The sequence below is a fragment of the Lepisosteus platostomus genome, chromosome 16, assembly GCF_059453375.1.
Source record: "Lepisosteus platostomus isolate fLepPlt1 chromosome 16, fLepPlt1.hap1, whole genome shotgun sequence".
NCBI lineage: Eukaryota > Metazoa > Chordata > Actinopteri > Semionotiformes > Lepisosteidae > Lepisosteus > Lepisosteus platostomus.
Window position 1 is genome coordinate 25349290 of NC_142626.1, and position 24722 is coordinate 25374011.

At 41.8% G+C, this 24722-nt stretch overlaps 1 protein-coding gene across 17 annotated transcripts in view; it reads right to left on the minus strand.

Moving 5' to 3' along the window:
• LOC148647083 (NACHT, LRR and PYD domains-containing protein 3-like) overlaps positions 1-24722 on the minus strand; it is a 1669284-nt gene that overhangs the window by 1154551 nt on the left and 490011 nt on the right. The gene's annotated exons all lie outside the window — the stretch shown is intronic.

Here is a 24722-nt window from a genome sequence, read left to right on the forward strand (position 1 = left end):
TACAAATAAACACTGTAAAAAAGTTCCGCCCCAGGCCCCAAACACAGACTTTACCCAAGATCCAATTCCCCAATTTTCAGTATAATAGTCCTGATATTTCTGTCCCTCATTGTAAATGTGTTGGGCCAGATCTGAGATGTGCTCAGAATTATCAGGGATATATGTGCAGCATTCAGTGCCAATTACTGCACAAGTTCCTCCTTGGGCCGCCAGTACATAATCTAAAGCTAGTCGGTTCTGCATGGCCACTGTTCTGAGGGCTACCATCTCATCATTAACAGCCTTCAGACTAGATGAGGTAGAATTTGCTAATTCTTCTAAAGTCGAAGCCATTTGAATTAACTCTCGACTCAGAAAGTTCATGCCGGCTTGTGGAAATATTATACCTAAATAATATTCCCAATCAGCCAATTTTCTTTGTGGTCTGTGGTTAGGTCCGAAGGGGGTGTGGGTTTGAACACGGATATGAGGAACCACATATCCTAAATAACATGAGCCAGACCACTGGGCTGGCAACCATGGGTAGGCTCGTTTTCCACAAATGAAATATGTTCCGTTTGGCGCTCCCCATGCCTCTGAAAATAAGAAACTTATACCGAATTGTGGGGTGTGCCGATCCCATCCTGGAATTTGGAAGGTAGAGGTGGATATATTTGCAGCGATGGTAAGGTTGCAACGACTCCATCCAACCAAGTGCAGACCATTAGTGTGCTGAAAGCATATGTTTCCCTCACGTTCCTTATTTAGAGTCAGGTATGGTGGTGTATGGCTTCTGTTATATTTAGGAGCGTAAGAGCCTGTGAAACTCGTGGGCTCTAAGCCTCGCTCCTGTAGATACTGTAATGTTGTGCAGGTTAAAGTCGTGTTATGGCAACCCCCATAGTTTGTCATATTAAAATCTCCTAAATTATCCCTCCAAATGATCATGCCTATGACTTCCTCGAGACGCCAAGGAATGGCCCCCATAGGAAGTCCTCCCTGTACATATTTGGGTAATGCGGCACACACCCAGCAGGCACTTTGGTTGGTTTTCTTAGCTGTCAGATAGGAGAGGCCTAAAAAGGAATTAATTCCATGTTCTCCTTCGTGGGAGAGATGATCATTAATCCCTGCGGAACATAGTTCTACAGCAACAATTATCATTATTGACAGAAATGTTTTCATTCTGGGTCCGGGGATGAGGCTCGTCGGCAGTGTGACGCGTGGATCCAGCGATCTTTTCCTTCCACTCGAACCGCAGACTCGGTTGTCAACAGGATCTGGTAGGGTCCGTCCCACCTGGGCTGGAGAACCTGTGAAGGAAATTTCCTGATCCACACCCACTCTCCTGGGATGAGGTCGTGCCCTCCTTCAGGTGGTGGTCCCCACGCCTCCAGGACCTGCTCACGGGCTCCTTGGGTGGCCTCTGTCAGCAACTTGCAATACTGTAACAGAGAATCAGTTAGTATACTCAAGCCTACTCTGTCATGTCCTGGAGAGTCACTCAGTCTCATGGGACGCCCCGTGATCACCTCAAACGGGCTCAGCCCCACTATTCGATTTGTCCCAGCCCGGATGCTGCACAGTACGGCGGGCAATGCATCCACCCAGGGGATCCCTCCCAAGTGGTACTTTGTCAATTTAGCTTTCAAAGTCCGGTTCACCCGTTCCACCATGCCGGAGGACTGCGGGTGATGAGGGCAATGCAAGTCCCATTTGATCCCTAGTAGGTCTGCCACCACCTGACACACTTTTCCAGTAAAATGTGTGCCCTGGTCTGAGTCTATGCGACACGGGAGTCCCCATCGGGGAATTACTTCTGTCACGAGATATTTGGCAGTTGTCTGCGCAGTCTCTCGTTTGACAGGGACAGCCTCCACCCATCTAGAAAACTGGTCCACCATCACTAGGAGGCCTGTTTTCCCTTTACAGGGTGGCAGTGAACAATAGTCTATTTGCCAGTGTCTAAAGGGCCCCTCGGGTGCAGGACGTCGAAGATTAGGAGCCCGAACCGGCGGTGCTCCAGAGGCTTTTTGGCACTCTCCACAGCGTTGTACCACATCAGCTGCGAAGGGTGTGAAGCCTGTGCCCACCCAGCTCTGAGCAAAGCGTCGAGTCATTTGGCTAACGCCTGGGTGCCCTGTGGAGTGTATTTGTTGTGCCAGGTAGGGCATTAGTTGCTTGGGACAGGCGGGTCTGCCCGTACGCTGGCACCTCCAGGTCCCATCCTTCTGCAGCCCCACATTGCGTTCCATCCAGGTCCATTTCTCAATCCTTGGAGCCTGGGCCTGGAGCTCGCTGAGCTGTTCCGTCCGGAGTGCCTGTATGTTCACTGTGCAAACTGAAATAATCTGAAGAGGTTTTTCTATAGCCCACTCCTCCCATTGCCCCAGGGCAGCTTGACGTGCTGTCCAGTCTGCTAGCTTATTGCCCCTGGCCTCGGGAGTGTCCTCTCTGCTGTGGCCCTTACATTTGACTACAGCTACCTGCTTTGGGAGTTGGAGAGCCGCAAGCAGCTCAGACACCAGATCTGCATTCTTTACCGGAGTGCCAGCAGAGGTTAAAAAATCCCTATTACTCCATAACCTTCCAAAATCATGGCATACTCCAAATGCGTATCGTGAGTCTGTGTATATTGTGGTGGTCTTGCCTTTTGCTAATTTACAGGCTTCCACCAAAGCTTTCAGTTCAGCTCGCTGTGCTGACGTGGGTACCTCAAATCTTCCCCCACATTGGATATCATGTTCTGTAGTCACAGCCCAACCCGCTTTCCTCTCCCCACTAGAATTTATGAATGAAGTTCCATCAGTGAAAAGGATGAGGTCTTCATTCCTTAGTGGTTGCTCGGCTATTTTGATGCCCTCATCTTCTCCCATTGCCCAAACATCACAGCTGTGTTCTAACATGTAGGCTTCTGATGGGTCAGGTAACAATGTGGCTGGATTAAGAGCTCCTTCACGTTCAATGGTAATATTTGGAGCCTCTAACAAGACCTGCCACTTGCTCCATCGTATCGCATTAACCTGACTGACCCGATTCAGGGACATGAGGGTGTGTACCGCATGTGGGCATCGAACAATCAGTTGTTGATCTAGCACTATGTTATTGACTGCCTGTACTGCTAGACAGACGGCCTGAACGGCTCGTAGACATGGTCCCCAGCCCCTGGCTACCTCGTCCAAGGATCCAGAGTAATACCCTACCGGGCGGTACCTACCCCCATGTTCCTGTGTTAGTACAGCTGTCCAAAATCCATTCTTTTCACTTACGTAGAGGTAGAATGGTTGATCTGTCTGAGGAAACCCCAATGCAGGAGCCTGTAACAGAGCTTGTTTTAAATCATTAAAAGCATGTTCAGCTTCAGGACTCCAAGCAATAGGATCAAGGGACCTCCCTCCCCCCTTTAATAGGTCTGTAAGTGGTTTGGCCCTTTCAGAAAAAGCATCAACCCAATTTCTATTGAAATTGCACAGACCCAGAAATGATCGGAGCTCTCTCACCGTATTGGGACTAGGGTGTGTTCGGATTGCCTGGGCCCGATCTTCTGTCAATTCCCTTTTTCCCTGACTAATCTTTTGTCCCAAGTAAATTACGGTGTCTAGGCATAACTGTGCTTTGCTATAACTAGCCTTGTGTCCTTTTTTAACCAAATGGTCGAGAATAATTTGGAGGTCCTTCTTGTGGGTTTCCTCGTCAGGAGACGCGATTAAAATATCATCCACATATTGGATAACGACGGAGGACACTTGAGGCAGCTCCCGGAGATGCCTCCGAAGTGCCATGTGATACACGGTGGGGCTGTTATGAAACCCCTGTGGTAACCTGGTCCAAGTATATTGTTCTCCATCTACAACAAAGGCGAACCAATCTTGTACCTCTGGGTGTAGAGGAACAGACCAGAACCCATTAGCCATGTCAATTACTGAAAACACCTGGTGCTCAGGGGTCAGTAGTTGAAAAATAGCAGAGGGGTCTGCTACTAAGGGGGTGAGACGGTTGATGTGTTGATTAGCTTTTGAGTAATCAACTGTGAATCGCCATGCTCCGCTGGCTTTCTTTACGGGCCATATTGGACTGTTGCTTGTACTATGTGTTTTTCGTACAATGCCTTGAGTCAATAGTTTTTGTATTACTGGTCGAACCCCTTCCTCCGCCTCTTTGTTGATTTTATATGGCTTTGTGTATGGCGGGGATTTCCCAGTAAATGTGGCGGGTTCCATATCCAGAAGCCCGCATTCGTCCTTATCCATAGTCCAAATTGGATGCCCTTTTAGTTCGTCTTTTTGGAGGGACCAGATGTTTACCTCCACCCTCTCTTCATGTACGGTTAATGTAACCCCTTGTAGGTATTTCAGAGCATCCCATCCCAACAGATCTGGGGTAGATCCTACCCACATGACAGCATTAAATGTTACCTCCCCATCTCCTAGTCTAATCTTGAGTTCTTGAGTTTCTCTGAGTGTTATTCTATTACCCCCTACACCAGTGGCCTCCAGCTCCTTCCCTGTGAACATGACACCACACCGTTTGGCTGACTGTTCAGATAAACACGATAATTGAGCCCCAGTGTCCCATAAAAGTGACATTTGAATCCCATTAATCGTGCATTGTAATTTGAGCTCTTTTTCACTCAGTTCCTGAGATAGGCGTAGGGAGGCCACTAGGGGGAGTCCTAGTTTAAAAGCTCCCTGATAGCGCGTTTGTCTGCTTCGCTCAGATCCTGTAATTGTGACAACAGGTTTGTTTGCCCCTCTCGATTCGAGGGATTGAAAGGGGGATCTCGGTATCTTCCAAACCTGCCCTCACTGGCTAATCGCTTTTTGCAATTCTTTTGCCAATGTCCGAAATTTTTACAATAATGGCACCGAGTTGTAATTTCGCTTTTTGGATTTAGTCGGGTGTCAGGGCCAGCTCCACCCTTCAGTATGGGGGGTGTCCACCCTGTTTGTATTGCCCGCACCTTAGCATACATATTTCTCTCGATTTGCCGTGCCATTTTAACTATTTCCTCAAATTGTTTAGTCGTATCCTGCCCTATTTCGGGCTCTTTTAACTGAAGGGCTTTGGCTATATCAGGCTTAAGACCGCCCAAATAAATTTGTTTAATTACAGCAGAGGCGTCGCTATTCACATCCTCTTCGTCACTCAGTCCTGAGCATTCCAGCCAGAGTGTGACGAAGCGGTCAGTGAAGTCAGCCACATCCTCGCTTTCTTTTTGCTGACACGCAGATATCTTTTTCCAATCTGTCTTTGGTGGATAATTTTGTTTAAGCCATCGCCAAACCCATTCCCATCGCCCTCCCCTGCCGTTATCCTCACACAATTGTTTAAGTTCTCCGACACGCTTTTCCCCTGTCCTTCTGAGGATCATAGCGGCAGTCAGGGGGGAGATACCATAAGTATCTTTTAATTCCTGAAGCGCACTCCAGGTTCGCTGCATCCCTAATTTTGGGTGCGGTACTTCTCTAGCCCACCGGTCAATATCCTCCGGTTTTGGATTTGATCGTATTGGGGGTTCAGGGAAGGTAGGTGCGAGAACTGACCCCCTCGGAGGGGTGCGAGACGGAGTTAGAGTGGCGCTGTCATCAACGGCACCAGCCCCTGCTACATCAAGTCCTTTCCCACTTCGAGTGAGAGTACAGACCTGCGGGCGCCCTCCCTCTAACAGGGGAGACCCTGATCCGTCTTTATCACACTCATACCAAGTGTTATCCCAATCAGACCCCCCTTCTCCATATGGCCACTGAGGGAATTGATCCCAATTATTTTCGTTTCCTGCCTGTTTGTTCCCCTGTGGGAGAGCAGGATATAACTTAGTCGCCGGCTGTAACACATTAACCAGTGCAGCGTGATCAGGAGTTAATTCCTTCTTTAATTTCTCATTCTCCTGTACTGCCTCTTTTAGTTTTTTTTCTAGTACCTCTTTTGCCGCGAATAAATTATCTTTCCTCTCATTTAACGCTTTTATTTTTTCTGTGAACTCCTTCTCTTTTCTATCCCATTCTGATTTCTCCTTCATGCTAATCTGCCACCTCAGGTGTCGGCCGATCACCAGGGCTGCAGCTAAATCTTTGTTTTTGTTCCAATGTTCGTACGCTTTTTTACAGGCATCTTCGCCCCAAACTCCTTCTGACAGACTCAGCTTCTTCCTATATTTCTCTTCCCTTTCAGTCAATTTACACTTTTCTGATATGTAATCAGATACTTCCACCACTTTCTCAAACACCCAATTAGCACACATGTTTGGTTTCTTTAAGATTTACTTTTGTCGTGTGTGAGGTAACAGCTCATTCAGTAGGGGGATGTTTTCACTTGGAAAAACCTGTGCATTACTGCACTCATTCAGCTAAGGGCGTCTGTTACCTCCAGATCTAAATACCTCTCAGAGACTTTAGAGAGGATTTACACCGCACTGTTCACAGGTAAGAAACGAGACCTCGAAAACCCCCTTTCTTGATCAGTAATTCACCATCCCCAGAACGCCAGCATCGCTGCTTTTGCCCCGGGGTGGACTTACGCACTGAGCTCAATCAGGGCGATTCTCGGGTCTCAACGTCCTTTAAATCCTGCTACTTAATGCTTTGCTCTTTTATTATGAGGTGTGTTTATGTTAGTGTCGTGCGTGTGTATATGTATTTCACAAACAAGGAAAACACCAAAAACATACATACATATATCTCTTCTACTCCTGTTTCCTTTAAAACAAAAAAAAACCACGCCACGCCAATCTGTGCACGATCAAGGCGTAGCTAATCTCAGGACCCCGGGCGTAATTAAAGCCCACACCAATCCTGGATTATACGTGCATTTAATACACCACTCAGCTCCAGAACCCCGGGCGCAATTAAGGCCCACACCGATCCCGAGCCACAGAACTCCGGGTGCAATTAAGACCCACACCAGTCCTGACCTTCAGAACTCCGGGTGCAACTAAGACCCACACCAGTCCTGAACTACGTGCATTTAATGCACCACTTGCTCTAGAACCCCGGGCGCAATCAAGGCCCACACCGATTCAGAGCATCAGAACTCCGGGTGCAACTAAGACCCAAACCAGTTCTGACCCTCAGAACTCCGGGTGCAATTAAGACCCACACCAGTCCTGACTTCACGGTAAGGGTCCAAAACCCGTTCAAAACTCCACGCGCAATTAAGGCATACACCAGCTTCGAACGCCTGTACACAATACCGCGGAACCCCTGCCAGACCAAATTCTGGGCTTACAGCAAACAACCCATTACATACACCGGTGCCTTCCCCGGGCCAGAGGAATTCAGAAACTCACGTTTACTCCGTCATCTCGGGCGATTCTCGCAGGGAGCAGAGATTTCCCAATCGGTCAGAGAGAGTCGGGACTTTTAAATAAAAGAGGAGTCCTTACCTCTTAGTTATGTGCGCGCTGACCGTCTCTCCTGCCGATGGGAAGTTCTGCGCCTTCTGGAGCATCCGCCGACTACGCCAAATTTGTTGTAACAGAAGAAACAAGGTTCTTGATCCCGAGATGAAGTGAAACAGATGAGTTTATTGCATGCAAGGAACAATAAAGCCGAAGTCTTGTTTCCCGCAAGAAACAACAAAACCGAAGTATTGTTCGCCGTATTGTTACAAACTTTTGGGTTATATACAGTTTTCTTCTCCGTTTCTGACGTCACTCGGTCTGATGGTAAAGAGGGGGGTTCATGGTATTTGGCCAGTTTATGATGTTCTGGGCAAATGGTCAGTTTAACATTACACCCAGGGGGGTTCCTAGCTGGCATCTGCACTCCTTATCAGTTAACCCCCTTTCCTGCCATAAACCCCTGCTTGTGACTTGGAAGTCTAAACCCCCTACAGAAAAGATTAAATACAAACCCCCGTCTTCACATCTTTCTTCATCATCTTCTTATATTTATGTTTAGTTAGTTATGGGGTTATATGTTGTTTTCTTCAAAAGGTTTATTAATCCCAATGTAAATTACCAACACTTCAGTAAGTGAACTGGAGATTTTGTTACTGTTGTTTGTAGATATGTTGAGAAAAACAACATTCCCATTTGAAGAAAAAAGCATCAACCAGGGTTTTAAGCATAACGAAACATAAAATAAAATAATAAAAATAATAATGTTAAGCAGTAAAACAGCATACACACACACAACCCCTACAGTATATACTGTACAAATCCCATTAAAAAGAAAAAAGAAAACGATAATGAAACTAAACAAACCCCATCCCTCCCAAAAATATACAACACTGCACACTTTTTACACATAAGAAACAATGACAATGAAACAATGACGTGTCCCTGCCTAACTTATGAATTGCATGACTTTAAAAGCTATAAAAAAAGGGTTTAGCTAAAAAAACCTTTTTTATGCGCACAAAACGGGTGATTTTTCTTCCTCGTGATCAATTTGGAAACTTCCGCTGTAAGTTACTTTTTAATTAAACGTTTAAAACACTTGAATTTCATAAACACAAAGAAAAAAATCATATTCAACACCTAGCTCAACAGTAATATACAACATCATGTTATTATACATCTCAGAATGTCCATGGATGAGGATGATGAAGATAACTGCTGCTTTAAAATTTGGGTTCCAGAAGGAAAAAGAAAGATGAGAAGAAATTGTCAGGAAGGGAAACAGGGAGACACATGGAGCTACAATGAAAAGGGAAAAAGAAAGAAAGACTTTGACTTTAAACCATAATAAAAATTGCTTCACATGTTCAGTATTATTACATTTTTTATTAGAAGTCATCTTCTTCGAGTTATTTTTAGTTAGTTATAATGTTGTTGTTTTTCTTCAAATGGTTTATTAATCCCAAAGTAAATTACCAACACTGAAGTAAGTGAACTGGAGATTTTATTATTGTTGTTTGTAAATATGTTGAGAAAAACAACATTCCCATTTGAAGAAAAAAAACAACAACCAGGGTTTTAAGCATAACAACACATAAAATAAAAATAATAAACAATAATAATGTGAAGCCTAAACTGCATAAAAACTCACAACCCCTATATACTTTACAAATCCAACTTAAAAGAAAATGATAATAAAACTAAACAAACCCCATCCCTCCTAGAAATATACAACACTGCACACTTTTTACGCGGAGCTGTCATACAGAATGAGCCGTCTCCAGCGTCTGTTTTTATAATTTAGTTTTTAAAATTAAGCAACGTAAATCATTTCTTTTGACTTCTTTTCCTTTAATCATCATTAAGGACAGCTACTTTCTCACCAATTATATCTACTTTTTAAACCATTGTTAAAGAAAGCAGGAGCTTATTGTACTTCCTAATGACATGATGTGGAAAGATTATAGATTTTACTCGCCTTTAGGTTTTTATAAATTTTAGCAAAGTTTCATCAAAACAAATACAAAACTATTCTCGATTGTATTTCTGAATGTTATGTCTAATTTAGTTCAATATTTGAAATACATGTCATTGTTCAAATGTACGTATTGGAAAAGAAGTAAAATACAAAATTGGTAAAGACAAATTAGGGTAAAATACATTAAAAAAATTTTGCTTTCACAATTAAAAACAGTCTTAACTGTTTATAACAATTAAATGTATTTTAACGACTAAGGTTTCGGTACGGAATGGAGCAGGCATGGGACATGGGAATGGGGTTGAACAACACATTTATGTATTCAATTGAACCGGGAAAGGTACACACACAGGGACAGGGGTTACAGTGCTGCACCTTCACTAACACACACACACACCCGAAGGGAAGAGGCTGTCTCACAGTCTCCGCCCCACTATATACAGTCCCGTAGTCCCGCTCCCAGGCGCTCTTCTCAGCCCGCCTTGCGTTCACATGCTAAAGCGCCCCGCATGGCACTACAGTATTAACTAAGGAACAGGGTAGCAGTGTTTAGCATGCTTTTTGTCAGTTTTTTTCATAAATACTACAGTAGCACCAGATGTCTCAGTGGCTTTCAAAATTAAATTATGCATGGAAATCTTTGAACTAGAAAGATAACTAAGCTATCCATCCGTTTCTAATGGTAGCACAGTGGTTAGCATTGCTATCCTGCAGTGCTGGAGCCCCAGGTTCAATTCCTGGGGTACAGTATGTGTGGGGTTTGCATGTTCACTCTGGGTTTAAGTGGGTTTTCTCCAGGTACTCTACGGGTACTGTACCTACATACTGGTCAGTTAATTGGCTTATGGGAATACTGGCCCTGGTGTGTGTGTTTGTCTGCCTTGTGATGTATTCTGGGTGTATTCTGCCTTGTGTCCATTGTTTACTGGGATAGGCTCCAGCTCCCCTGTACTGGATAAAGAGATTAGAAAATGGATGGAACTAAAGGAATTGTGTAACAAAACACAGTGATTAAACCCACTATGAGATGGCAGGATCTCACAGGATAAATTATTTTATAGTGCTGGCTTAACAAAACAGCTTTTCCACTTCTCTGGCACATCAGTATCCATACCTAGCCTGCAAATAAATTCCCTGTAAATATAAATATCTTCAGATGCTGGCTCTGGATCAGCATCAGCTGTTTGCCCATTCCTTCAATTTATGTGCATCCAAAACACAGTTGAACACTAGCAATTTCACAAAATGTAAAATACAATCCTCATTTGAGTATCTATATAAACATTCAACAGTGGATATTCAGTGAGTCTGTTAACTTTATCATCTTCCTCTGCAGTCTAACATCTCCTGTCCATTTGTCAAAAGCATGCCTAACCCTCTAAGGAAGTGTCCTTGTTATCAGTGTATTCCTCAACTTTCCCCAAATGATCTTTTTCCTGCCTACATCTCTCTAGTCTTAACATGCTCCATGAGAACATACTTTAAACCTGTGTCTGTTCATCTACTAGATGGTACCAAACAATCTTTGTCTAATTTTACTGTACCTGCCATTTTTTGCAGCCTGCAGACAACACTTTCAGTTATTCTAGATTAAACCTTTTCTACTACTTTGAGAAACTGAAAATCCCATTGTAATTTTCATCCCTGTCTCAACTACTATTCATTCTTCATTTCAACTATACTGTTACTACAGGAAGTTTCAGGTCCACATTCCAGCTTCTGTTGTTCATTTATTTCTTCCTCACTGTTCAAAGATCCTCTTACTTTCTTTACTGCTAGTAGATCTTTTGTCCATATATCCTCCCTTGCTTCTTTTTCAAACTTTCCATCCTTCTACTTCAGTGTCTGCAACCTGGCATTTAATATTCTAACCATACCTTGAATATCCCTATACCTTGCATTCATTTCTAATATACACCTGTATTCTGTTATTTTACATATGTTGTTTTTTTTGCAAGAGCTCTTCAGACACGCTGTTACTAGCCTGAACTTAACTCCTAATGCTTTGCTCCCTGCAATAACTCAGCCTAACTTAAATCCTCAAAAACTGCTTGTATTAATGTGTTAAAATCACAAACATCAAATGTAAATACCGGCCATGTATAGCATTAAAAAAGCGCATTATGGAACATCACACTGATTTAGTTTCTTTTAAAGGGAACTAGAGAAACCAAAAGGGCTTCTTTTTCTAGAATTGATGACTGCACATCTTGTTCACTGGGGTAATTAAATCCACACCGAGTAATCTCCAATATGTTCAGAATTTGACAGCCAGAATCCTGACCAAGTCGCAAGCAAGCAATCACATTACGCCTGTCTTCGAGTCCTTGCACTGGCTTCCTATCAGGTTTCGAGTCAACTTCAAAATCCTTATCCTCAATTAGTACCTATCTGGCTTATTATCTGTCTACTCCCCATCTTTGTCCCTCTGACTCTGGTCTTCTAGCTGTTCTCAAGAACATCTACATTCTGTGGGTGACAGGGCCTTCTCTAGCTATACCCCAGAGCTCTGGATTTGTATCCCCAGTGATATCAGAGTCATACCCTAAGTGCATTTAAATCTAAACTCAAGACCTTTCGTTTTAGAAAGGCTGTTTTTTAGTGTCTGTATCTGCTTCATTTTCTAACTTCGGTAGCACTTGTAACTGCTTGTCTTTCTATTTACTTTGTAATTTGTGGTCCTTATAACTGTTTTTTCACCTGCTATATTGTTTTGAGATGCTTGGATATGTGGTATATTAAATAAAGTTTCTTGTTATTGTTAGAGAAACATGATCAGATTTTCCCTGGTTCAGAAAAAAATAGGGTGTAAACTATACTGGTTTGTCACTCACACCCTGTTTGCTAAATGACTTTGCATACTGATCTGATCAATCTTACTGTACATATTTTCTGAGCTTTCCCCATCCTGTTAGATTTATAATTATAATCTCCTTCTTCCATCTCCTTCTGTTACCATCTACCACCAACACAGTGACAAAATATATACTGATCTTAACTTGACAGCTGGCGAGTCCTAAATTCATCCTGCCACCAACATTGAATAAAAAATCTTTAGATTTCTATATTTATTTATTTATTTAGTGGTTCCATTAGTAACAGTCTAAATTACTTTCTTTGAAAAATGTATTTTATGTGTTGCAAAAAAAACTGACTATAACACAATATATTTACAAAATATTTCCCCTCACAATCTACCTGAATGCTCAACTATTTGAGAAGCCTTCCATGAAACTATGTTTGCTACTAATTCATATACTTTTTTTCATATGTGTTAATTTTCTGACTCTTTCTGACCCATCAAACCTTCATTCTCACCCTGCCAGAAATGCACCTGATTATTCAAGCCCCTCACTCTCTGCCAAATCTGCTTCAGGTTCACATGTTCTTTGTAATACATGGCTTTCTGTGATTTTTTGTGTCCCTGCATCCGTCTTCTGCACTATGTCTGGTCATGACTTTTTTCTGTTTGCTTTTTTCAAAGTAACACCATGAAGCGGCAAGGTTTATTAAATATAGGAGTTAAGTTTGCTGCTCCCTTGCCAGTCTCTCTCTCCTTCATCTTAGCGGACACAGAGAGGCCATTCCATTTGGTTCAGATTTAAAGTTTTTTTCTATCTTATAGAGTTTCCTGGTATGGACCAACTCCCAAGGCTGAAATTCTCCATCCATCCTAATAAATGGTCATTCTGGCGCCTTACTGTCTGGGAGATTCCTTGTGAGAGTCTCATCCCAGATTGCTTAAAACCCTAATGTCAGAGAGCATGGTTACTCATCCTCCACCTCGATCAGCCAATCAGGAACTGGTAGGGCAGGGTAACCCCACGTGGGACTCGAATCCCCGCAAAATATTCAACCAATGAACAACCATAGTTCCTCCCGGAAGGGGCCCCTCCAGGACATTCTCAGACTCAGGTCGGACAATCACATAACGGCCAGTGTGTCCGAGTGCCAGGACTTTACTTTGTTCTAAGAGTCGAGATCGGAGGTCGCCTGCGCGTAACCGAAGGATCCGCCTGAGGTTAGCCCAGCAGAAAGCCTCATGAACCGCTGGTAGCCCACCGTGAATGCTCGCCTGATCAACAAGTGAACTACGGTCGGAAATGTCGACAGCTGAATCTCAGTATTCAGGACTAGCGCTACAAATGGAATGACCGGTCTTCTTCCCGTATAAAAAGTGTGACTTGCTCGCACTCGCAGTCACTTTTCATGTGCACAAACTCTGCTAGTTAAGCCAGGACTAACTAGCCGGTCTTCAGAGAGCCTACTGCCAGTGCACCGCAGCAGGAATCTCTCCCTCCTTCTCCCACACATCACACCTCACAGCAATAGCCTGTCGGTGTTCCTTTGAGTCTGCGGGAGATCTGAATCCACATAAATTGGATGAGTGCTCAACATTCTGCATTATAGCTTGAGAATTCAATTGTTACCTCAACCCCAGTTGATATCAGTTTAATTTCTCTGATTGACGTACTTGCTTTTAAGTATCTAGTGTAGAAGTTGTAATCAAAGCTCATTAATGAAACAGTATAAATGACTGGTATACTGAATGTATGTCTCTTGATTTGTTACTCTTCGCGATTGATTTTATGCCTTATGTTTTCTGCTAACCCTCACTCTTAAGATCTGTTACGTTTATATGCACATTTTATATATATATGTACTCTCGTGTATTAGTTTCTGCGTGTGTGTAACTGAGTTATTCCACAAAGAATCATTTTGTGACTTACTGCTACAATTAATAATTGTCCCAGTAAATGCACAAAACGCCTACAACCAGCTCAATTTCTAAAACTTTTTTCTCATGTGCATTTTTGTATTTATTTACATCTTTAACACTTAAATGTCCTGAATTTTCATTTGCCATAATTCTTTAGACTGAATTTTAGATTGAGCCTTAAAAAGCTTAAGGTTTTCTCTATCTTTTTTTTCTTGTCCTACAGAGCTCTTTAATTGTGAAGTTTCCAGCATGTTTACATTAATCTATGTACATTTTAAACTGTTATTACTCATTACCAAATTACTGTATTATGGCTTAATTCACCCTTTCCTGAACTTTTATGGCAAGCAGTGCTGGTGCTGTCTCTGGTGCAATCTTTTGCAGCTGAAATTTCACTGTTTAAAAGAATAAGGAATTAGATTGCTCATAAATTCAATCACTTATTCCCATGGTTCTCAAACTGTGGTACGCGTACCACTGCTGGTAGGTGACATGCCCCCAGGTGGTATGCCAGATGACCCTGGAAAGTTGCTGTGTGCACTGACAAATTGGGTCAGGTTTTAATATTTTCTATTTTAATAAAAAGAGTGTCAAATACCCAGCCTATGTACTACGATACAGTTCGCGCTTGTACTTGAGTGGATACAAGTGCTACTATGTGATTCTATACCATTGTATCGGAACCCATGTTATGAACGTAAGTGACCACTTGTGTTTAAAAAAGTTATCTTCAGCAAATAGGGAGGTAGGAGAATGTGCGTGATTTTGGAACAATGCCAATCTTGTGAGCACAGGAAAGCGTAATAGATAACAGTAAAATATTTAAAGACTGTTCTAGGTTAATTTAAGAAAAATACAAATGAACCTGTGTTTCGCTCCCATGCGCATGAAATAAAACTTCTTTTAACTTCTGAGACTGACTCCTGAAACAGAAAAAGGGGAAAATGCAAGCTTGCGGATTGCTAAAGCAGGTAAGCCCCACACTATTGGTGAAGAACTTTGTTTACTGATGGCAAAAGAGCTGACAAATATTATGTGTGGAGATAAAGCTGCTAAACAGCTCGACCTGCTGCCCCTTTCGAATGACACTGTCACTCGTAGAATTATTGATATGGCAGATGAAGTCAAAAGTACGCTGATACAGCTCATTAAGATGAGCAATTGCTTTTCAATGCAATTAGATGAGTCTGTAGATGTCATTGATTTGGCCAATTTGCTCGTTTACGTTAGATATGATTTTTAAGGCACTTCCCCATGAGTACTTTCTGTTCCGTAAGCCGCTACCAACAAAAACTACAGGAGAGCACATATTTCAGCTTCTGAATGAATTTTTTTAAGAGAATGGCATCGACTTGAAAAAATGCATCTGAGTTTTTACAGACGGTACGAGAGTGATGACAAGCAGACATAGCGGTGTAGTTGTACGAATTAGAGAGAGAGAGTGCTCCAGATATGAAGTGGACGCACTGCAACATCCACTGCGAGGCCTTGGCTGTCAAGAAAATGCCAGAGGATTTAAAAACTGTTAGACTCTGCTGTCAAAGTTGTGAATTGTATCAAGGCTCAACCAAGGAATTCACATCTGCTTTGCTCCACTAAACAGGCTCATCCCTCTCACTGAAATGGTAAGAGCTCAGTGCTATTTTCATTATATGTGTATGTGAGTGTGTGCACGCATACGTGCTCATGTTGGTCACTGAGATTTTCTGTGGTTCCTATGAGAAGAAGACTTAGTAGTTAAAGTAGGTGGTAGTTGGATGCTTTGGTTTGATCAGGGGTGGTACTTGGTCCGAAATATTTGAGAACCACTAACTTACTCTATATTCTATATAACACAAAGTAATTGCTCTCTGAAAATGCTTTTTTTCTTGTTTGTTTTGGAGACCTTGATTGATACTGATTTATGATGTCAAAACCCATTTATTTTCTATTGGTACAGATGCAGCCGTTCAAAGTGCGCGGCACAGACACGTACTGCTGGTAATTGGCTACGCCATCATGCGTCATAACACGGTACGTGATTGGGTGACCGACAGGGGCACTCGTCGTGCGTGGTTGGTCGTAAAAAGATTTAAATGTCTTTACTGTGCCCGTTTTAGTATTGAATAGTTATATGGAATTTTACCACCGAAGGGAAATCTTAGTAGCTGAGCATAAAAAGAATAGGAGCATAACGTGTGTGAAGGCCATAAACAATATTAATTTTGGAACATAAACATACAGTATTACAGTATATGGCTGGTATCAGTACTTTAAAGGAAAAATACACACCAGTATTCCATTTCTCCCTAAACATTTTAAGCATCGAAATCTTTAACTAACATGTGAAATAACGTGTATAAAAAGTGGTAGTTTTAAGCTTTTCTGTGAATACGCTCGATACCGGTGCCAACAAGCATACTTTTAGAATTTGATTAATAGGGAATATAATATGGAATCGCGTATCTAAAGAAATTAATCACAATATAATTATATTAATGTACTGCAACACAATAGTACACGCTGTACAATGTCTGTTGATACTGTTTGTGTAGGGCTGTTTCACCACTCCTCATGTGACCTTGTGGGTGGTACTGTGGTCTAGGTGCCTGACTTATAAACCACAGGTTGGGTGTTCTCCAGCTGGAGCCGTGACTTTAAAAAAAAAAAAACATTTCTTAAAAAAAATTAGCAATATTATGGACAATTAATTGACTTTTTATATTTCTAAATATCACAACATGTTCGAATTTAAGTCATTTTTTAATAACAATGAATAGTTGTAAATTGTAAATATGTAACGACGTTTACATTGGCATTATTAATTTTTTCACTTGAGTGTAAGGACGATTGTCAGCTGTCACTGAGAGCAGACCCCCCCTCTTAGGCTGTTCAAACAATCTTTTAGATTTTTATAGAGAAATGGAGGCTGTACAGTATTCGTTACAATATAAACATTTACTGTCAAACTTTAAATCAGCAATTGATTTAAAGACGATATGTCAAAGCGCAATGAAACCTATTACTTGATTCTTATGGATGCCCGGTCCCACCAGGGATTTAAAAAAAAACATGCAATCGCATATCTAAAGAAATAACAGTATAAATATGTTCATGCACAAGCAGTAGCATGTTACATTATTAGTTTGGGTGTCTCCTCTTGCCAGAAAGATCTAAATTGCATTTTGAGTGCGGTTTTTTACTTTTTTTAAATTACAACCCATAAATAAAGCTGATTCTGTTTAGACTTTTCATTATTTTAAACTGTATTACAGCAGCACAATGCACAATGCAACGTAAATCGCTACCTTTGTCTTCTGCGTAATGTTCACCTCACTGTCCAGCAAATGTATTAATGGTTTTTAATTACCATACTTTTGGGGTACATGACTTTGCTAAAATGTATTTAAAAATAAAAACGAGAGAGAGAGAGAGAGAGAGAGAGAGAGAGAGAGAGAGGCAGTTTTTCATTGTCAAAAAGTAATTGTTTTTTACTTTGTCGGCACCCAGACAAACGCAAACGCGTTTTTAATAAAATGCTTTTATTCATTCTTAATCAGACTCACATTCCCGAATGCCCCCCGCCCCGCTCAACAATCGTAGGAAGAACACGAAACAGCCTGTTAAGCCTCTACCTACTGCGACTCGAACATGAAATGGTTAAAGATGGCGACAAGTCAGGCACCCAGAGGTGGGGTGTGCGTCTTTCCGCCTTCATAACATTAGCAAATTAAAAAAAAATTAATCGAAAAGCCTGGCGTAACAATTGTTTCCTTTTTCTGATCACCAACCTGTGTGGATACTCATCTCACCTGCCCTGTTCTTTGTTTCCTGGTTATTTGCTGTGTATGCCTGCTGCGATCCACTCCTGCCCTCACACCTAAAGAAGACTATTTTACATTTCTATGTGCGGTCCATAGTGCAATTAACCCTTGCTAATACATTTGCGGACTTTTGAAAGTCTGTGCTGTCCTTTGAAAGTGAGATGATCTCTGGTTCTTTGACAAAACAAGGCTCGCCAGATAATGTGAAAAAGACACAAATCGAAACCTGTTTTTATAGCTTTTAAAGTCGTGCAATGTGTACGCAGGAACACATCATTATATCTTATATATGAAAAATACATAATATAGCTCCCAAACAAACGCAAACGTGTTTTTAATAAAATACTTTTATTCATTCATAATCTAACTCGCATAACTCACATTCCCGAGTGCCCCCCACCCCGTCTAACAATTTTAGGAAGACTAAGGAAGTTGTCATCTGTTGTTGAAGCTCTTGTTATCCCAAGTTATTTGAATCACCACAATTCAAATAGAGAAAAAAGAGCTGACTGACAAGATTTAAGATGTGGCTGTCAATGTTAGATTAAAAAAAAACACATTGGCCGACGTTAGTTACATTGCTTGAAAAATAATTTTATTTAGAGAGACTGGATAAGTAATTCAAGTGTTTTTTTAACTTCCTGAAAAACAAGTAATAATTTAACAAAATGTGCAAATGTTTTATGATATGTCGCTGCTGTGAATGTCTGTAGAGTGTATCTTATTTGCCTGTCTTGACTGGTGGAGCTCATCCAGCTGTGTCTGTATATCTTGGTCAAATATTTGGCTAGTGTGTATTGTCTGTTTAGGGTTCTGTAGCATTCCACATGGCTAGACAGCTTGTTCCCCCCTCCAGCCCCTCTCTGTGTACAGTAGAGCCTCCTGTCCTGGCTGATGGAGCTCATACAGCTGTGTCTGGAGAGAATCCAGGGTATCAGCTCAACCACACGCCTGTAGCTTTTTCACGAAACCTCCTAGGGAAACGAAATTCGAAATGTGTTGTACAGCTTTTCAGCTAAATATACAGTATTTATTGCTTACGCCTGAAATTGGAGCTGCTCGCTTCGCGGTGAATAGAGACTAATAAGCAGTGAAAATATTTGTTTTTCTGTGGGGAGAAGGGAATCTGATCTGATCTGCAATCGCTGGAAGACTCGCCCCCTTCTACTTTGAAAATACCTGTGAAACCGGTTTAATTCGCCACAGCCAGCACTCCCGCAGAGAGTGATGAAAACCGTGCTGCGCCACTCCTATTTGGCATTTTAGTTATGGAGGCGGAAAGACGCCCCCCCCACCTCTGGGTGCCTGACTTGTCGCCATCTTTAACCATTCCGTGTTCGAGTCGCAGCAGGTAGAGACACGTACGAAAAAAAGTTCATTCCAGCTACAATCCATATATATTTTTGTGGTAAGAGGGAGCAAAACACCAGTATTTACTGCTAATAATTAGTGTACGATTTAAAGTTGAAATTCTGAGCCTAAATATAAAGTTAAAATCTCGACAAACGAAGCAATGCAGGAAATGCGCACACAGAAATACACAGAAAATAAATCCGTTCTGACATCTCAAATCAGTTTCGATCAAGGTCTCCAAAACGAACAAGAAAAGGAGCATTTTCAGAGAGCAATTATGCTGTGTTTATGTAGAATAAGTGATTAGATTTATGAGCAATCTAATTTCTTATTCGTTTAAAACAGTGAAACAGCTGCAAAAGATCAAGGTAGCGATTTATGTTGCATTGTGCATTGTGCTGCTGTAATACAGTTTAAAATAATTAAAAGTCTAAACAGTATCAGCTTTATTTATGGGTTTGTGTTTGTACATGAACATGCTGTAGTTACAGTATACTGTTATTTCTTTAGATACGCGACTGCATGTTTTTTTCAATCCCTGGCAGGACCAGGCGTAAGAATGAGTCCATAAGAATCAAGTAATAGGTTTCATTGCGCTTTGACAGAAACCAAATTTCCCAAATTTAATATGTGCTTTTCTATATGTATTGTCAGTTAATTGTCCATAATATTGCTATTCTATTTTTTCAAAGAAATGTCACGGCGCTGGCTGGATTTGAACAAATCTAGTCGGGCACCTAGAGCACAGTACCACCCGCAAGGTCGCATGAGAAGTGGTGAAACAGCCCTACACAAACAGCATCAACAGACATTGTACAGCGTATACTATTCTTGTGTATATAATTATATTGTCATTAATTTCTCTAGTGGTTTTTTGTACAGTAATTAATGTATCTATTTCGTGCTTTGTGTTGTTTTTTTTTGGTTAGTTTGTGATTTTCACTTTGTTTTTTTTTTGGGTGTGGACTTTGGGAACAGAGTTCCTCATAATAAACACCATTGCACATCTTTGCAATTGTGGCTGTGCCATCGTTATTGTAATCTTCTATCTACGCCTCTAAACTCTGCAAGGAGGAGATTGTGACAACTGTACTTGATTGGAAACAAATGTGTGATTGGATCAACGAAATGCTGTGGTGTTACTTTTACAAAGACGGTCAATGAAAAAAAGAATGTGGACCAGGGCAATACTTTGAGTTTACAGCTTGTCCAAGGTCATTCATTATAAATACTATTAGTAATATCTTCGGTAAAGACTTTGATTGCGACAGCTCAAACATGAGAGGTTGACCTTTATTAGCTCCACCTTGCGGAAATTCTGGATACTATTATTTTACCTGCGTTATCATGCGGTATTATGCGGTTCTATGCGAGAATATACGGTATTAATACGTATATTTTTTGCGTCAAGGGCAAGTCATGTGACTGATTTTTCTCTCTGTTTCATTAACTAAACTCAAAGATCACAAGTGCCACCATTTTAAATGGGATGTGTAGTTCTTAGTTCAGTTAGAATTTTAACTGTATGTACTGGCTTCGTATTTGGCCAGGGCTTTAAAGAGAGGGAGCACCAAAAATATTTGGAGCCATCTCCGCTTTAAAGGTACCCTCCTCGTGGAAGAATTTTCACTTTAAATGTTTGCCCAGCCTACTAGAGGAATTCAAGAGAGATCCTGATCTTCACCATCCCCTCAAACACTCTACAGACCCTCCACCTGAGACTGTGTTTATCCTGCTCTTGTAGAAGAGGAGTTGGGTCTGGCCCAGCAGAAAGTGCACTGGGTACAATTCTCTTCTTCCTGACTTAACTCACCTTGAACACAACAGCAGGGCTGCTGAAGGCCAGACTAAGGCTAGAGAAGAGACTCATCATGGGAGTCAGGGAGCAGGTATTGTAGCAGTGAAAGTGAACCTGTTTCTCTGCAAAGAAGTGTAACTATAACCAGAAGTATAACATTAAATTCATACAGTATATATGATATGGGATGACCTAAGTTCTTAATTTGACCGATGTTGTGGCCCACTTCAGTCAATTGCACAAAAAAATAAACTTTTAATTTGGCAGTGGCTCCTCCTGAAACAGCCATGAATCAATCTGTGAAGATATTAGGCTTTTCAGGAATTTCAACTGTAATTCTAATAGCGATCACAAGATGACTTCACAAGGTTTGTGTGCCCAGTTTTTCACTTTACCGTGCAGTTTATTACAACCAACAAATAACCTCCTTACTTTCTGTAATTTAAATTTAAATTTAAGGTATTCACTGAGTCTCTTAAACCAAAAGAAAAAAAATCATTGGTATGCTTGTCTAAAGGAAAATAGATTGAGTCCTCACTACAATAAATCAAGCGAGAATAATGTGTATCCTGTGTGCACTGTTCTCAGCTGTAAATCATCAGGTTTACTCTCAGCCTCTGATGATCGAGAAACTTGCTGCCTCTTCACTGCACTTCGCAGATCCCAAATGTTTTGAGAATGAAAGTGGATGCCTTGCATGATGTTCAACCTCTCCGGACATTTTATCAATCCCAATCCAGTCCCTTCTGTTTCTCTCTTTTCCCGATAATCTCTCCTCTTTTCCTCCACTTGTTCATTTCATTTAAACTCACCCCTCCGAGTTCACTAGCCAATCCGTATACTCCGGATCTCTCCACAGTGCTGGCGAGATACTCACTCTCTTTTTTTTCTCTTGGGTCACATAGCCTCGGAGCCCCTCCAATTCAATGAGCACAATACATGTTTATTTATCCTGGTTGAACTACAATGTAACTTGCATTTCACCTGAACATGTTTACATTAACATTATATTCACATACTATACTGTTCTAAAACAACAAACAATCCATATTAAAACTGTTTACATAAATTCACACAGGATTACAGAAGGGACAGACAGACTCTGCTGGATCTAAAACAGACACAAACTACTTGACAACAATGGTAGCGCACAAGACTCCCCACTGTGAGTTGTCAGCTTTGGACAATGCGGGGTGTTTGGGAGTGTGGGGTCCACCAGCTAACTGTCTGATATCTCCGAAGAAGACAAAGTGCCTGTGTTGAATTAATACCTGGGTGAAATATTGGTTTAAATATTTTAGGAATGATTGATAAAGCTCTGTCGAGATAAGAACAAAAATTCAAGTTAGAGAGAGAAAAGTTGTGCGCCTCTGCCTATTAAGCTTTCGACGCGGTTTTATGACGAACAATTTAATCAGCCACTTGAACTTTTAATGCAGGGCTCTCAATTAGAGATGTCAGTGGTTCAGATGAAAAAAAAAATTACGCACAGCTGTCCGGGCTGAAAGTTAGAGGGCTGTAATTGATGGTATCTTGGCCCCCAAGTGGTGACCAGCGGTAGGGCATTAATTGTTCTCCGCTGTGTCACAGAGAGAAATCTGTACAGGCTTTCCCAGGAAGGCAGTATCCTCACACATGTTTCCAGGGAGTGTCAGGGAGAGGCGGCAGCTGAGAAAGGTGCACAGCCTGTACAGAGCTTTCCCCTCAGCTGTGGCCAGAGATCATTCCTGTAAAGTATGAGACTATTTCAGTTCCCAGCAGGCCAGGGAAAACAGGGAGCATTTCAGGGAGATGACCCTATATTAACAGCATTCCCCGAGATGTAGTGCACACAGAATCTGACATGAATATCTGCCTGTACACTGCAGGGAATACAGTCCCAAAGTAGCTCACATCCAGTCCACACAGCACCAGCAGCCTGGATACATGTCTAGCAGGTGTTGTAACTGGGGGACAATGGCTCAGACCAGTCTGCTGGTGAAGAATAAGAAGTGGCCCAGTTCTGTGTCCATTCTAGTATTGTGGCTATTGGGTTGTTTAAGAGGGGAGACACAGGGGGACATAGTGGTTAACATGGCTGTATCGCAGTGCCAGGACCCTGGTTCAGCTCCGGACCTGGGGAGATATTTGTGTGAAGTTTGTATCTTCTCTCTGTGTTCTCATTTGTTTCCTCTGTCGAACCCCTGATGGACTGACAACCAGTACAGGCTCCTGTGTTGGGCCCATTGCTTGCTAGCATAGGCTCTGGCTCACTCATGACCCTGAGTTAGAAACAGTGGAGTCCAGGACAGACTGGGTGTCTCCTGCTCTCTACACATACAGAGAGCACCACTCCTCTAGCAGACTGAGGAGGAAAGGAGGCAGTGGGGACAGGTCAACCCCACAGGTGATCAGTAGAAAGAGGACCAGGGCGAATTTGAAGTCTTCTGCGCTCAATTTTGTAGGACACAAGGCTGGGCCATGAGCAGTTGATGATAACAGTTGAGAGTCCTCTAGGGTTTCTCACAGTGCCTGACATCCCAGCCATGACCATGATGTCATCAGTGTACTCCGAGTCCCGGATAGTAGGATCAGGACAGCCCGGGATGTAAAGCTCCTTTCTGACCCAGCGCAGGCTTCTATTATAGACTGTATACTTCTACTACATAATCACTTTTTGAATTCTAGAGGCTTTATAAAATATTTGAGAGGACAGCATTCCAGGTGGAAAATGACTATTTGGCTGGTAGTCTTATCATGCTAAACTAAACTGTATCTTTAAACACAAATAATGAAAACTGAAATGAATACATTCTGGGTCCAGATAAGGCATTTGACAGGGTACTACAGCCTTTTGTATTTGAAACTTGTAGGATTTTCATAATGGTTTTATTGTTTGGCTACATGCAATGTAAAAGCAACCAAATGCACAGGAACAGGTTGATGGTATTCTGTCAGAGAGATTTAATTCATACAGGGAACAAAACAAGGAGATTCTTGTCACCACTGATTTATTCTCTCAGAGCGTACGTCTACAGAACGATACAGAGGGAGGTGATATAGCAGGAGAACACACAATCAGGCTCTTTATAAAGATGGTGTCAGTATATACAGCAGAAATTCAACATCTTTTCCTGTTCTCACAGATGTAATCACAGACTACAGCAACTTTTCAGAATAGGGATTAATTCTGAAGCAATGTTATTGGGGAATGTATATCCCTGGAGGTCAAAAATAAATTTAATTTACAATAGGATTGGGATAAGATAAAATGTTGAGCAACTGCAATACCCAGAAACGTAGAAAACACATTAAAATGTAATTAAGAGGTGCTAGAAAATCAGTTCAAGCAAGACTTCAATAGATGGAAACTGCTGCCTGCCTTATTCTTAAGAAGGATGAAGAAAGCAAGAATGAAGGTACTTCCAGGATTTCTGTCTTGTTCCAGACCTTCCTTATGCCTCTCAGTGACCATTAGTAAAATGTCTATTTTATGTGGATTAAAGTCAGGGTCCCATGCTATTGTGACCTCTGGCGCTCCACCCCGCCGGTTCGTCCTGCAACACCTGGGTCTCCAGCATAACGCAACAGGGAACCAGCCACATGAGCTAAAGGAGACCTCCCTCATCCCAGGCGGCTGAGGTCCCTGCTACGCACAGGGAGGGCGATGACGTCACCATGTCCAAACTAGCTCCACTATACTATTTCTATAAACCCCTCAAAATGACTATTTCTTTCTTTCTTTTCTTCACAATACAAATTCTTGTGATTAC